The 14049-nt window shown below is 39.7% G+C and overlaps 1 protein-coding gene across 1 annotated transcript in view; it reads right to left on the bottom strand.

Moving 5' to 3' along the window:
- The window catches only part of LOC124804881 (speckle-type POZ protein B-like), a 90916-nt gene extending 79634 nt beyond the window's left edge, over positions 1-11282 (bottom strand). Inside the window, exon 1 of the mRNA XM_047265246.1 lies at positions 11196-11282. The gene's annotated coding sequence lies outside the window, so the exon portion shown is untranslated. The remainder of the gene's footprint in view (positions 1-11195) is intronic.
- Between the last annotated feature and the right edge of the window lie 2767 nt (positions 11283-14049).

Genomic DNA, 14049 nt, shown 5'->3' with positions numbered 1-14049 from the left:
AGATGTACAAAACTAACATACAGAGGAGAAAGGAGAAGAAATATAATGCTACATATGAGTGGAAGTTTAGAAAACTGGGCCGGAGAACTGACAGACCACAATCGTTTGATGCGCCTACTAGTAATTCCCACTTTTTATAATAAGATGGACAACCATACCAATATTTATCTCCGTTGTGACGAAATAGACCAGCTGAGTTAGGGCGTGTCTTACAATACGCACTCCACTTTTGATTATAAAACTCCAATTACACTACCGGCTTAAACTACTACTGCCCTTGACCTATCTAAACTTGATGCTTCCAACAAAAATTACGTTACCTTTAAGCACGGCCAGAAACGGAATTTTCTAAATAGGACACACAGTTTCGTGGTAACTGAGAAAGTCCACACGCTCGCACAAAAGACCAACAGATAGTACGGAACGTCAATAAGAAACTCAAAGATAACCAGACTCTTATCATACTGGCTGATAAAGGACACACCTGACAGTAAGAGACCTGTTACACACAGAAAGCCCACGAGTTTCTTTGTGGGGATACTGTATTAGCGTGCCCCTTTAATTTGAAGCTGACATTCAGTAATATACATAACGTTTTCACCATTTAGAGAATGTTCACAGCAATGAATCAGAAAATTCGGACGCTAAGAGGTTCCCTTAAGGGGATACGGAATCACCTATCCCCGCAATGTTAATATATGCCTACTATAGGGAACATTTTCTCACAAACTACTGGAGACAGAGAGGTAAAAATTTTACTGTATGTGCATTCATATGTTACAACAATACTGAAACAACAGTTTATTGTCAAAGTATTTTCTTACAGAGATATTGTACATTTATTTTTAAGTAAATTTTTTCCATCGCTTTTTACTAGACTATCACCCCTAAGTCTTTTGTAAATCAAGTAATTAAAAAATCGTTGTTTCAGTATGTAATAGGGACCTATGTCACTACGTCATAAAAATTTCAGACTTCTAGGTTGACCAGTACCTGAGATAATGTTCCTAGATGAAGTAAAAAGTAAACTTACAGGAAACGGAGAAAGAAGATTAAAACATTCCTGATCCGTAGCTAATACCCCCTTCACAGTCTTCATAATCATCTTCAAGTCTTCTTTTGGCACCCCTCTGCACCTGTCTTGCTTTTTTCACTAATGTCTTGATTATATTATCAGCATGCCTTAGTCTGTGCTGATCTAAAAAGAACATAGCACGTACCGTACGGGAACCAACACACATACCCAACTTTTGAAGGACCTGGCATTTAGTTATATTTCCAAGATTGAAGGTTGCCACAGCATCATACACACCAAAATGTAGTGTATTAATTCCGACAAACACTGTTTTTGGGAGACGATGCCATATCACACTATTCAAGCACTCGTTGGGGTTCTGCGTTTTTCCGTGAAGACATTTCATCAGAAGACTTCTGTCAGCCAGATCTCTGAAAATGGGCTTTATTTCTGCCATGATGGCTGATGGTAGACTGTGGTGGTGAATGTATTTCTCTCCTGTTGTTAGTCCCCTATTGTATTTACACCAGCTGTTTTCACCTTTGGGGCACAAACCATGTTGTGGATGCTCATCCGTGGATGCGGTGTGGAAATATAAAGCCCATATAGCTCTCCTCATTTCTTCAAGATTGCCTGTATTTTGCCTGATTGCAAGGCCATAGCAGTTCTGAATGTGGTCTATTATGGAATCAGTCAATCTTCCTCTGCCATCCAAGGTTTTCCCATCATCTAGTTTTTTCCCTTTCATAACTGATTTTAACCTTCTCAGCCTGGCACCCATTCTCTTCTGCACATGTCCTATACATTCAAGTTTGCTTATATTTACACTGTTCCCATATGGTTTGCTTTCCAAAACTTCTTTGAATGCTTTAGAGTCACCATCTCCCAGATATTTGACATAGCGAACATTATACCACTGTGAAGAGCGATGAAAAATTTTCTTCACCCCAGCAACCTCCATGCCACCACTACTACCATAATAATTAGCAATACAGTCATCACTGTGTTCATTTTTCAGCCTGCCTGTGCACCTACAGTATTTAGACATTATTGCAACATCAATAACCTTGCCAGTATCAACACTAGTTGCTGTTACAACACCATTGTTGGAGGTGTGGCCCCTTTTCTGCCACGTGCCATCAAACGCCACTGTGAGGTCACGACTGCCGTCATTTTCTTCCACTGCTTCTTCCACAGCAACCTGCATTGACTTCTGTGCTACATCTTCAACTGCAGATCCTAGTACATAATTGTAAGCTTCAAACTTTGAAGGTGCACTTGGAAGATTTAGACCACCACATAGCATATCACCAGCTGCTTTGCCCTTACCAATTGCTCGCAATCCATAAACTAACCTAATATTTACACTATAAAGTTCAGTTTTCTTGTATCCATTATTTACAGTTACTGAAACCGAACTTGGAAACTTACAGCTGTATTTACAAACACTGCATATTAAATTAAACTGGGCAGCCAGGCCAACATGGGATTCTACTTTCAGAGAAACGTTTCCATGACATTTTTTGCAGCACAAACTGTTTTCAAGAGCTTCACACAATATATTCGTATCAATGAGTTCAAAAACTTCATTCCCTCTATCAAGTAAATTATATTTCTCTTCCAAATCTCTTAGTTTTTTATGAGAAGCACTGTTTTCATTTGGTGTAAGTTCGTTCGGCAAATCAGTAATAAGTGGATTCACATTTTCCAACAGTGATGATGATGAACTGCTTTGCTTTGCTAATGAATCATTATTTCTTTTCTTTTGCCAGTTCACACGCTTTTTAAATACTTTTGCTTTAGCTCTAGGCATTTTCACTGCGAAAAATGAAGCACTAAATACGAAATAACTCAACAACAACTACTTTCTTATAGCACACTGTTTACAAAACAGTCCCGCCACAAAGTCAAAGAGTAAGTTGAGGAAACCAGAGAGAAACATTTTCGGGCAACTAGTGTATAAATAGTCGTTGGAAACCGGGATATTTGAATTCATGTCACTTTAAAGGTACTGCCAAAAAGTTCATGGTCAGCCACGAGAGACGTGTATAACTAAAGCGCAATACCCGATCTCACAAATATATAAAAATAAAATACTTATAATTGTAGTAGAGCTATGTATGATACGTCATTTTAAAGAGGAAACATGGCAGAATATAATACGCCAATAAAAAAAAATTCGATTTTTTAACCCAAAATCCGATTCCGTATCCCCTTAAGGTGCATAAACCAAATTCTTCTCTACGAGCGGTAATTACCACCACTGGCTCCCTGGATTATTGCTAGCTAACGAATTGAACCGTTTTCTCTGCAAACATTACCAATTTCCTGCTACCTACACCGTAAAAAAAAAAGCTATGAACTCATAGGCCACTTACATGTGGTTGTTATTACTAGTGACATATCTAGCTAGCCTAGACATTACTACCATATATACCAGTACAAATTTTCACGACTATCTTACACGTTCACAGATCTCTGTGGATCTAGGAGAAGTGCTTCTTAGTGAAGGAAGTCGAGCTCGAACGTAGGCTTACCGCGAAACATTCGCGACTGGAACAGGAAGAGATACAAGTAGTGACACACAAAGTACCCTCCGCGACACACCGGACAAGAAAGTTCACATTGCACGGTAACCCAGTTCTGAGCTATGCTGAAAGTGTGGCGCCTTTCATCGGGAAAAAGAGTTTGAAACCAATTGTAAAATTTGTATCGAACAGACAGACAAGATAGCGACCTGATACAAACTTGTTAAAAATTCACATTCCAGGTGGTTTACGAAAATAACTGCTACTGTTTACGTCACAAATTGTGAACGTCAATTTTACTAATACGTCATAAATTGTGAACGTCAATTTTACTAATACGTCACAAATTGTGAACATCAATTTTACTAATACGTCACAAATTGTGAACATCAATTTTACTAACTACCTCTTGCACATTGGCAACGGTATATTTAGCCTCATAATTGTAAAACTCGAAACAATGTTTCTATTTTCGCCCGGTGCATACGCCGAACAGTCAAACTTTGCGATTAAGTTGTGATCTGCTAGGTTCTATAAAGCGTTCAACAGACCGCGCTAATCGCGTTTCTGTTTTAGTTTCGATCTATCTCTTCTGAAGATGCCGATATTGTGACTTACTTAAAAATAGGTAGTACGAGTGCACCACCACACAATGTATGAATGTCAGACAGGTTTCTCGTGAGGTCTCAACACGTGCGATGGGTCACAGGAATCCGTCGCCATGTCGTGTGATATGGCGCAAATCTCAGATCGGAGCGATCTGTCGCTGATTGATCGTAATGATCAAGCAGTCTGAAGATAGAAATGCGACGAATCTCGTGGTTATTCCTAACTATTGGGTGCAGTTTGTTTCGTAGGTCATGTAGAATTTATCCGTATTCGGGGAAACTCGACTATCAAAAGGATTGCGACCAAATACTAAATGATCTGGACGCAAGTGCCACTTTCTTGAATTGATTTTATTGTGCCATTTGTGGAGCTGTTGTGCTCACGTAATTTGCGTCCAGCACACCAGCTCTTCATCAGCCCATCCCAATACGGGGCACACGACATCACCACAAGACACACTGAAGAATTTATGTCATGCTGCACGAATGCCATGACAGACGTATGAAATCACTCTTGGTCTAACAGGTACTAAATTGCTGCTACAAACTTAATTACAGAAAACTGAAAAATGGAGTAAGGTCGGTGTTCAGTTTCTCTATCACAAAATCGTTCGCATGTCATGTGCCCTGTGTTGTGATTGGTTGATAAAAACAATCCAAAAACGCCATATAGTTACAATTTTCCTAACATCGCAATACCAAGGGAAAGGGGGAGTACTTCATGGTCACCTTTTGAAACTATTGTAATCTAGTCGTGTACTTTACACACTGACGGCAAAAAATAACACCAAGGCGTTTTAATTCTTTCTTTAGGAATGGTCAGTTTCCTGAACGATTAAAGTACTCAGTAGTAAAGCCGTTTTATAAAAATGGAGAAATGGGTAATGTAGACAATTTTAGAGTTATATCTATGCCATCAGAGTTTGCTAAAGTTACTGAAAAGGTGGTCAGGGTAAATGACCACTGTATATCACACGATTTGCTATCAAATGTACAGTTCGGCTTTAGAAGTCTTCTAACAACTGAAAATATTTCTCTCTGTGAGGTACTGGATGGGTTAAACAAAAGGTCGAACGCTAGGCATATTTTTTGATTTAACTAAGGCGTTTGATTGTGTTAATCACAAAATATTGCTCCAGAAGTTGGACCATTGCGGAATACGGGGAGTAGCTGACAATCGGTTCACCTCACAACAAAAGGTTATTAGTCACAGTGTTGAGAATGGCTGTGATGTGAGGTCTGAGGGGGGTATGGTCAAATGAAGGGTGCCCGAGGGTCAGCGTTGGGGGTCACTCCTGTTCCTTGTTTATATAAATGATATGCCCTCAAGTCTTACAGGTAACACTAAAATATTTCTGTTCTCTGATGACACTAGCTTGATAGCAAACCATGTTTTGTGCAACATTGGCTCTGTTTCAAATAGTGCAGTTCATGACATAAGTTCAGGGCTTTTAGAAAATAAACTAACGCTAAATCGCAGTATGACTTAGTTTTTACAGTTTCTAACACACAATTTTTAAAAAAAGACATTTTAATTTCACAGAATCGCCACATGATTAGTGAAACCGAACAGTTCAAATTTCTAGGTGTTCAGCTAGTAAACTGTCGTGGAAAGTCCATGTTCAGGATCTTGTTCAGACTTAATGTTGCCATCTTTACTATTCGAACGGCCTCTGATGTAAGTGATCGACACGAAAATTAAGTCTACTTTGTTTATTTTCATTCGCTTATGTCGTAAGGTATTAGATCTTTGAGTAACTCTTCCCATTCTAAAAGGGTACATTTATAGATATTTTTTGTTCAGAAACGGGCGGTTCGCGCAATGAGTGGTGTAAGTTCACGAACCTCTTGTCGATCACTGTCCGCGAGTCTGGGTTTTCTGACATTAGCCTCTCAACATATATATTCCTTACTGTCAACTGTTAACAACATTAGCTTATTCCAAGAATAAGCAGCTTTCACTCAATTATTACTCGGCAGAAATTAAACCTGCATTTCGCTCGGATTTCCTTGACAAGTGCAGAAACGTGTGCAGTATACTGCTGCATCCATACTCAATAAGCTACCACAAGATTTCAAAAATCTTAGCAGTAATCCACGCGATTTCAAATCTAAACTGAAGAATTTCCTAATGGCTCACTCCTATTCTGTCGAGGAGTTCCTTGAAAAATTAAGCTTTTTCTTGTTGCATTGTTGACTGCGCTTACTTAAACTCGTGGCTTCACTTTTTTTCTGGTTCATAAACTTATTTTTATCTGTTGTTACTTTCATGTTGTAATTTCATGTCCTGACACGTTCCATGACCTGGGAGATTTGCTCCTCAATTTGGTCCTACGGAACTTGACGTGTAAATAAATAAATAACAGTTAGGCTTGAGATTGGACGTGGCGAGCCGATGTTAGTCAAGAGTGCCTTTAAGGATAATGAGACGCCATTATCAACATCTTACTTTGAACACGGTCATATAATATGGCTACGAGAAGCTCGATGCTCCTACAATATCGCAGAAACACTCGGCGGGAATGCAGCCATTGTACCCGACAACGGAACTGTGGTCACGAGAATGTACGATCGCAAGACGACTGGACTCCCGACGGCCAGTTAGAATTACCGACACGGAAGACCACCGTTTCGGCGCATGGCTCTGACGCATCGTACTGCATCTACGGCAGCAGTTGGCACCACAGTGACAACGAAATGTTAATAATCTGTTCCTTGAAACAGAGCTCCGAGCAAGACGCCCTGTTGCTAGCATTCCACTGACCCCAAACCACCGCCATCTGAGACTTTGATGGTGCGAGAGCCCATTAGAGGGTACTGTGGGGATCTGACGTTTTCTGACGAAAGCTGGTTCTGCCTCGGTGCCAGTGATGGCCGTGCCTTGGTTACAAGTAGGCCAGTTGAGGGTCTGCAACCAACCTGTCTGTGTGCTAGACAAACTGGACCTACCGTTGGAGTTATGGCCTGGGGTGCGATTTCGTGTGACAGCAAGAGCACACACACTCTGTTAGCCTATGCACCCAGCATACAAATTTATACATCAATGTGGTGGTTCGACCTGTTTTGCTATTATTCGTGAACAGCACTGTAGTGGGTGTTTTCCAACAGGATAACGCCCGTCCTCATACGATTGTCGTAACTCAACTTGCTCTAGAGCGCGTCGGCATGTGGCCTTGGCCTGCTCTATCACCAGATCTGTCTCCAATGGAACATCATCAGATGACAACTCCAGCGTCATCCACACAGCACTGACCGTACGTTTATTGATGGACCAAGTGCAATAGGCATGGAACTCCAGCCCACAAACTGACATCCGGCACCTCTACAACACAGTGCCTGCACTTTTGCATGCTTGTATTCAACATTCTTGCGGTTACACCGGTTACTAATGTACCAGAATTTCACATTTGCAATGGCTTATCTCGTTCTTTCATTAACTTCTGATTTTGCAATGTTAATCACTTAAATATGTTGCATAAACAAATATATTCCCGAAATTTCATTACATTATTTTCGGTCTCTTGATTTTTCTGTCGGTGTGCACTTTAAAAATTCGAACACACTTGTTTTTAATGATTTCTTACAATAGATCCCGTAACTCAATTTTTACAGTAAAAATTAGCCCAAAAATGTTAAGTCAGCGATGAATGTAAGTATTCGCAGCTGCTTCGCCTGTCTAAAACCCTATTTTGTTAAAGTCTATGGTAATGTCTCATCATAGCATATAGACGGCTGTTTTTTTTATTTACAGCCGTTTGTGCTTCGCAGCTGAAAGCTGTCAAAACCGCTTCTAGCAGTAAAGAATTTCCGTAAGCTGATTCGACTGTTTTGTGCCTCAGTAGAAAAAGTGTGTGCGTGTGTGTTAAAACTTCATGTCAGATGCGGAAAATATTCACGCATCTCAATGTTTATGACTTAGCTCCCGATGGATGTTAGGTAGGTGGTTCTTACCACCTCGGCGATTGTTGCACGACAGAACAGGGTACGAGTACAAGTATGGTTGATATCGCACCAGTTGTTTGTGATATGTGGGGTTATCAATATCGTCAATGCACTATCTTCGATCATGTCAGTGACAGCACCGCGCGCGCGTAAACACACACACACGCAATATCTTTTTTTTATGGATGTTGTGAATAAAAGTCAACGACAATTTAAATTTCTTTTTCTTAATTTTTTGTGGGATATATGGAACTCCCTTGGTATTACACATCATGGAAAATGTGGTGCAAGGATAAAACAATGTTTCTTAAACTGCCTGTGCTCCGCTGAGATCATGCACGGGTTTCTTCAAACTTACATGCCTTTTTTCGAAATTTAGAAACGTTAAAACTGACGCTTCTATCGAAAAACTGAACAGCTGACCCTGACTTTCGATAATCTGATCGTTTGTACGATTGAGGCACATAATGAGTACAGCTGCATTTATCGCAGACCAGACAGCAAAAGAAATACGTAAGATCCCACTTTCGAATCAACATACCTCTTGTTTAAGGAATATAAAGAATAATCTTTTAGTTTCAAATCATGCAAATTTTCATTACGAATGGATGAATATAACAATGAAGCTGGACTCTAACAAGGGAACCTCCCCATCGCACCCCCCTCAGATTTAGTTATAACTAGGCACAGTGGATAGGCCTTCATAAACTGAACACAGATCAATTGAGAAAACAGGAAGAAGTTGTGTGGAACTGCGAAAAAATAAGCAAAATATACAAACTGAGTAGTCCATGGGCTACATAGGCAACATCAAGGAGAACGTGAGCTCAGGAGTGCTGTGGTCCCGTGGTAGCTTGAGTAGCTGTTGAACCAAGGACCTCCCTTGGTTCAAGTCTTCCCCGAGTGAAAATTTTACTTCCTTTATTTTTCCATAGTTATCTGTCCGTTCGTTCATTGACGTCTCTGTTCACTGTAATAAGCTTAGTGTGTGTTTTGCGACCGCATCGCAAAACCGTGCGATTAGTAGACGAAAGGACGTGCCTCTCCAATAGAAACCGAAAACATTTGATCGCAATGTCATAGGTCAACCGATTCCTCCACAGGAAAACACATCTGATCTATTCTGTACGACACTGGTGACGGCATGTGCGTCACGTGACAGGAATATGTTGTCGACCCACCTAACTTGTACACTTGGCGAATGGGTAAAAAGATTCTTCTACCTTGCCCGATTTAGGTTTTCTTGTGGATGTGATAATCACTCCCCAAAAAGTGATGAAAACATAAGAGTTTGTCACATAAACTGAAAATAAAAAATTAAACTTTTCACTCGATGGAAGATTCGAACCAAGGACCTTTCGTTCCGCAGCTGCTCACTTTACCACGAGACCACGGCGCTCCTGCGTTCCCAGTGTCCTAGATGTTGCCTGTCATCCCATGAACTACCCAGTTTGTATATTTTGCTTATTTTTTCATAGTTCCACACAACTTCTTCCTGTTTTCTCAATTGATCTGTGTTCAGTTTTTCAAGGCCTATCCACTGTGCCAACTTATAACTAAATCTGAGGGGGGTGCGATGGAGAGGTTCCCTTGTAAGTGCAATAGTTCGGTAGAAGAAAAACGGTGGAGGATCTTTTATGCTTTTTTTTTTGTAAAGTGTCTGCTTTGAAATATTTTGTCCCCTAAATTGTTTTCTAGAAGATAAAATTCAATGTGACACCTGCATTGACACCTGTACCAATATAAGGTCATGAGTGACATAATTGGGCTGTACACAAAAATATTTAAAGGAAGTGTTCTAGTAGCCACTGACTGATGGCATTTGCTGCAAAAAATTATTGCCAAGTTATAAAAATGCTCTTAATGACATCACAATCACATACATAAAACTTCGCCCACTAAATAGTTTATTCAAGAGTCAAAGAGACATGCGAGGACATGACTAAGTGCACACACATTTTTAACTCACTATGTTACGGGATTATCTCATGAAAATTAGTGTATCACCGATGTGAGGGAAGAGGCGCGTGCTTTCTTCTTAGAATAATTTCGAACTGAAAACAACGGTGACAGACATTGGCTATTACCTATTTAAGCAATATTTTTACTAATGTTAAACCTTTAAAGCAATCAAATATTTATTGGACACGAAAAAATTCTTGCTTTCAAGGAAGAGAGCATACGGGACAATTTGCATGCATTCAAATGAGCTTTATTGCTTACTCACATTACAAGTTATTTTAGAAGGCGGAGGAGGCTGGAATGGAGGTATGTATACACTACTCAGCACCACAAAAATTTGAACGTACCGTTCAGTCATTACTTTCTACATGAACAAATTAAATATCGAAGTGGGTTAACACTGATCTTTTTTCTAGTAAAAGTAAAAACACACACACACACACACACACACACACACACACACACACACTTACACCCCTGCGGCCAGTCAGTATGTATTTGGGTTCATGCACATACTTTTACTATATAGAGAACGAGGAAAAGCTCTGAAGCTTGTGTGAATACTGTTTCCCGTTACGTGTTTCTATGCTCCACACCATAAAGTCCGCTACATGTTAATGGTTGCCTTTCTCATTCTTACGTAAAGTCCTATTCATGTTAATTTGAATTATTATAATAACTTATGTGTTAATTTCGAAATTTATTTTTAACGAAATAAGTTTATGAAATAGTCATTTTCGTAAAGTTGTGCCCTACGAAAATACGTTTCAACGCAGTGGTCCATTGAACATATTAAGAAAACCTGTATTTGCGATTTTGAGAAAGAACGAAACGCCTACTGTTTTGAATGTTTCGCAACTAAACACAGCGCCATTTTCCGTTCTTTCCATATTTATTTACCTTCCTTACATTTTCAGCGTTAAATACATAATATCAGCGTGATGACTAACTAATGAATTATTAAACGCTTGACAAGCAATCTTATATGCTTTTCGTAACGATCCTACTCTTAATTTGTAATCTAGTAACAGCACTTCAACGTTCCTGTGATAGAAGCTAACAACAAATCACAAACACGACAACGTAAGACAGTCTTAGCTGCCAGAATCTCGAGAATAGGTCACACATCAGCCACCTTACCTTCGAACTAATAGCGGTATTCGCGGTCTCGCTGCTACGGAGCTTCTGCGGTCTGCGCCACGAAGCCTGCAGCTGCTTCGACCTTGGTTTGACGTCACAGAGCGCTGTTGCCAGATCAGCTCCGCCTGACCCCTCCGCACGCGCTCCCCAATAAATGTGACTAAGTACAACCAGCAACCCCAAAGGGCTGCTGATACAACCCTGCGTCTGCAGCCACGCGACAAAAGAGCCGACACAGCGGCGTGCAGCTTGATTGCTCCATGGAGTATACAATAATATTTATACTCTATTGTCCTTGCTGCCGCGCAATTACAGGCCGCAACAGACTTTACGTCAGTCACCGTGAACCTTAACTTCTTGTGTTCCAATACCCGTTCTGCTTTCTTTAAAGGAAACGGAACACTTTCATCGTAATCACGGTAGTTCTGCAATTATAAATAGGCACAGCGTCTGTATTCTAAATGATTTAATTTGCAAGTTGATTTTTAATGCTTCACTCATCAAGTTTTAGTTAACGCATTCGGTACCAGATTCGTATATAAACTAAATTACAGAATAGCCTATAAATATTTAGTCTCAATTTGCGTGTATTTTAATTCATCGCATTCGAGCTTTGTTCAAACAATACAGGTCTTGTTCGTTATCAGTCGAAAGACGGACGAAATCGGTTTTCAGATCTACTGTGTGGTTGAAACCCAGCGATTAAACTTACCGATTTGTGCAAACAATTTCTTTAGGTCTCACAGCGAATTGTTTTACTCCCCACAGGGTTGTTGGAACATTACAGTTGCTACAATGAACTCCATATTTTTTTAAAAAAGAAGAGAGATATGCGCCTCACACCTGATTCTTGTCAATAGTAATAAGAAACCACTACACATTTATCATGGCATTCTTATTTGTGTTCATACACATTGCTGTCGTCGCGGCTGGTTTCCCTCAAAACACCATATTACCTACAGTTAAACAAAACCAAAATTAGGATGACAGCTATTGCAGCATACTCGTATAAACAATATGCAATTCACACTGACAGCTGGCTTCATAACAGATCCCTACAGAGTTGTGCCAATAATACACTTTAAGAAATCTAGTTATATAACAGTTGCTCAATAGGTACTATATTAGATAATATTTTTCAGTTACACTTTATTGGTGTGCCTCGTAGTCTGGTGGTAAAGTGTGTACTTGAAACGTTTTTGTGACTTTGCAAAGAAAGGTATCCCAGAAATCTCAATTTATAATAATAATAATGATAATAATAATGTCTCGTAGCTGGTGTTCAGTCATGTAACATTTCGTAAATGTCACTGTGGTCACCTTTTGACTGTAAAATTATTTATTTGTTAAACCTAATATCGCAAAATCGACCATGTGAACATATCAAGTGAAAATAATTTCACTTTAGCAATTATCAAAATCTAAAAGTCATCTGACATGACACAGAAACTGGTTTCATCGTATTACGTTCCTGACTATGATCTGCACTCTTTGAATTGCATTGTAAATATGTTTCTCGTATTTTGGTTAATTTTTGCTTACAACTATAATACAGCACTTGGTAGGGTAAATGATTCGACATTTTTGTTTCATAGAAAACGGAAACCGGTTTCGTTGCATGATATTTTGTGGACTCGTGTCCATTTGTTAGTGTTTACGAAATCATGTGTGAACTCTTCGTTTTAAATGCATTGTAAGTACTGTATATTGATCATATTGTACGTTATTTTTGTTCACATCCGTTTTCCGTACTTCCTCGCATTTGATGGAGGGCTCTTACATTTACACTGTAGGGAGAAGATGATTCTAGTACACTGATATCTGCTAAATGTATTGTGTGTGGTTCCTGTTAATAACATGTGAACATATTTGCGTGAAAACAGTAGTATTTTTAGCATTTGCGGGCTAAAATGCTCCAGTCACTAAGACTGCAAACCATACTCGTCTATATCCACATCTGTACTCTGCAAATCACTGTGAAATGCACGGCAGTGGCAAGAGGCAACAACGCTCAAAGCAGAATCTCATACGCATTCCATGACAAGACGTAATAAAGTTGAATAACAATTCTGTCAGAAGTTGCTAACAGAGTACCGATACTCCATTTAACGCGAGAAGTACAGAAAACGGATGCAAACAAAATTGAAGTGGAATAAAAGCAAAATACTTACAATACAGCTAAATGGAACATTTCACACGTGCATTGCAATCAGTAACAAAAATAAATGCCATTAAACCAATGTCTATGTTACATGGAACAGAAACAAATATCGTATCATTTACTTCAAATATTACAGTTAAGGGCAGAAATCAAGAAGAATACAAGTATTATATTTACAATGCCATTCAGAGTGTAATACACACAGGAAGTCTTAATCAGGATTGCGTGGTGTCTGTTCTTTTAGGCATGTCTGAAATAACAGACATCACGTGGAATCCGCATTTTGATACATATTACGTACAGCGAAGATTGAGAGGGGAGGGGGAGAGAGAGAAAGGAAAGGGAAGGAACGGATCTGTTGATGTCAGCTGCATCAGAACTTTATGCGGAATCAGCGGCGACGAGTGAAAACGTGAGCCAGACCGCGATTCGAACCTGTGATCATCTGCTTAGAGTGCACGCAGAATAACGTGTCTGGTAGATGCGCAGACGACAGGGCACGCGTGAGAAGTGGTAGTAGTGGGGGTTTTGGCCAGGGGCTCTAAGAGAAATTCCGTTCTAACCTGAAGCCTACACTCTCATTTTTTGTAAATATTAAGCGGACCCCCTGCGCCAACACTTGGATGGTGGTGACCAATCAAAAAGATCTACTGTCACCTATGCTTTGGTTAGCATCTAGAAAGGATTCTGCTG

The sequence above is a fragment of the Schistocerca piceifrons genome, chromosome 7 (assembly GCF_021461385.2).
Source record: "Schistocerca piceifrons isolate TAMUIC-IGC-003096 chromosome 7, iqSchPice1.1, whole genome shotgun sequence".
NCBI lineage: Eukaryota > Metazoa > Arthropoda > Insecta > Orthoptera > Acrididae > Schistocerca > Schistocerca piceifrons.
Note: the sequence above shows the minus strand (reverse complement) of the source record. Positions and strands in the feature narration are given on the sequence as shown.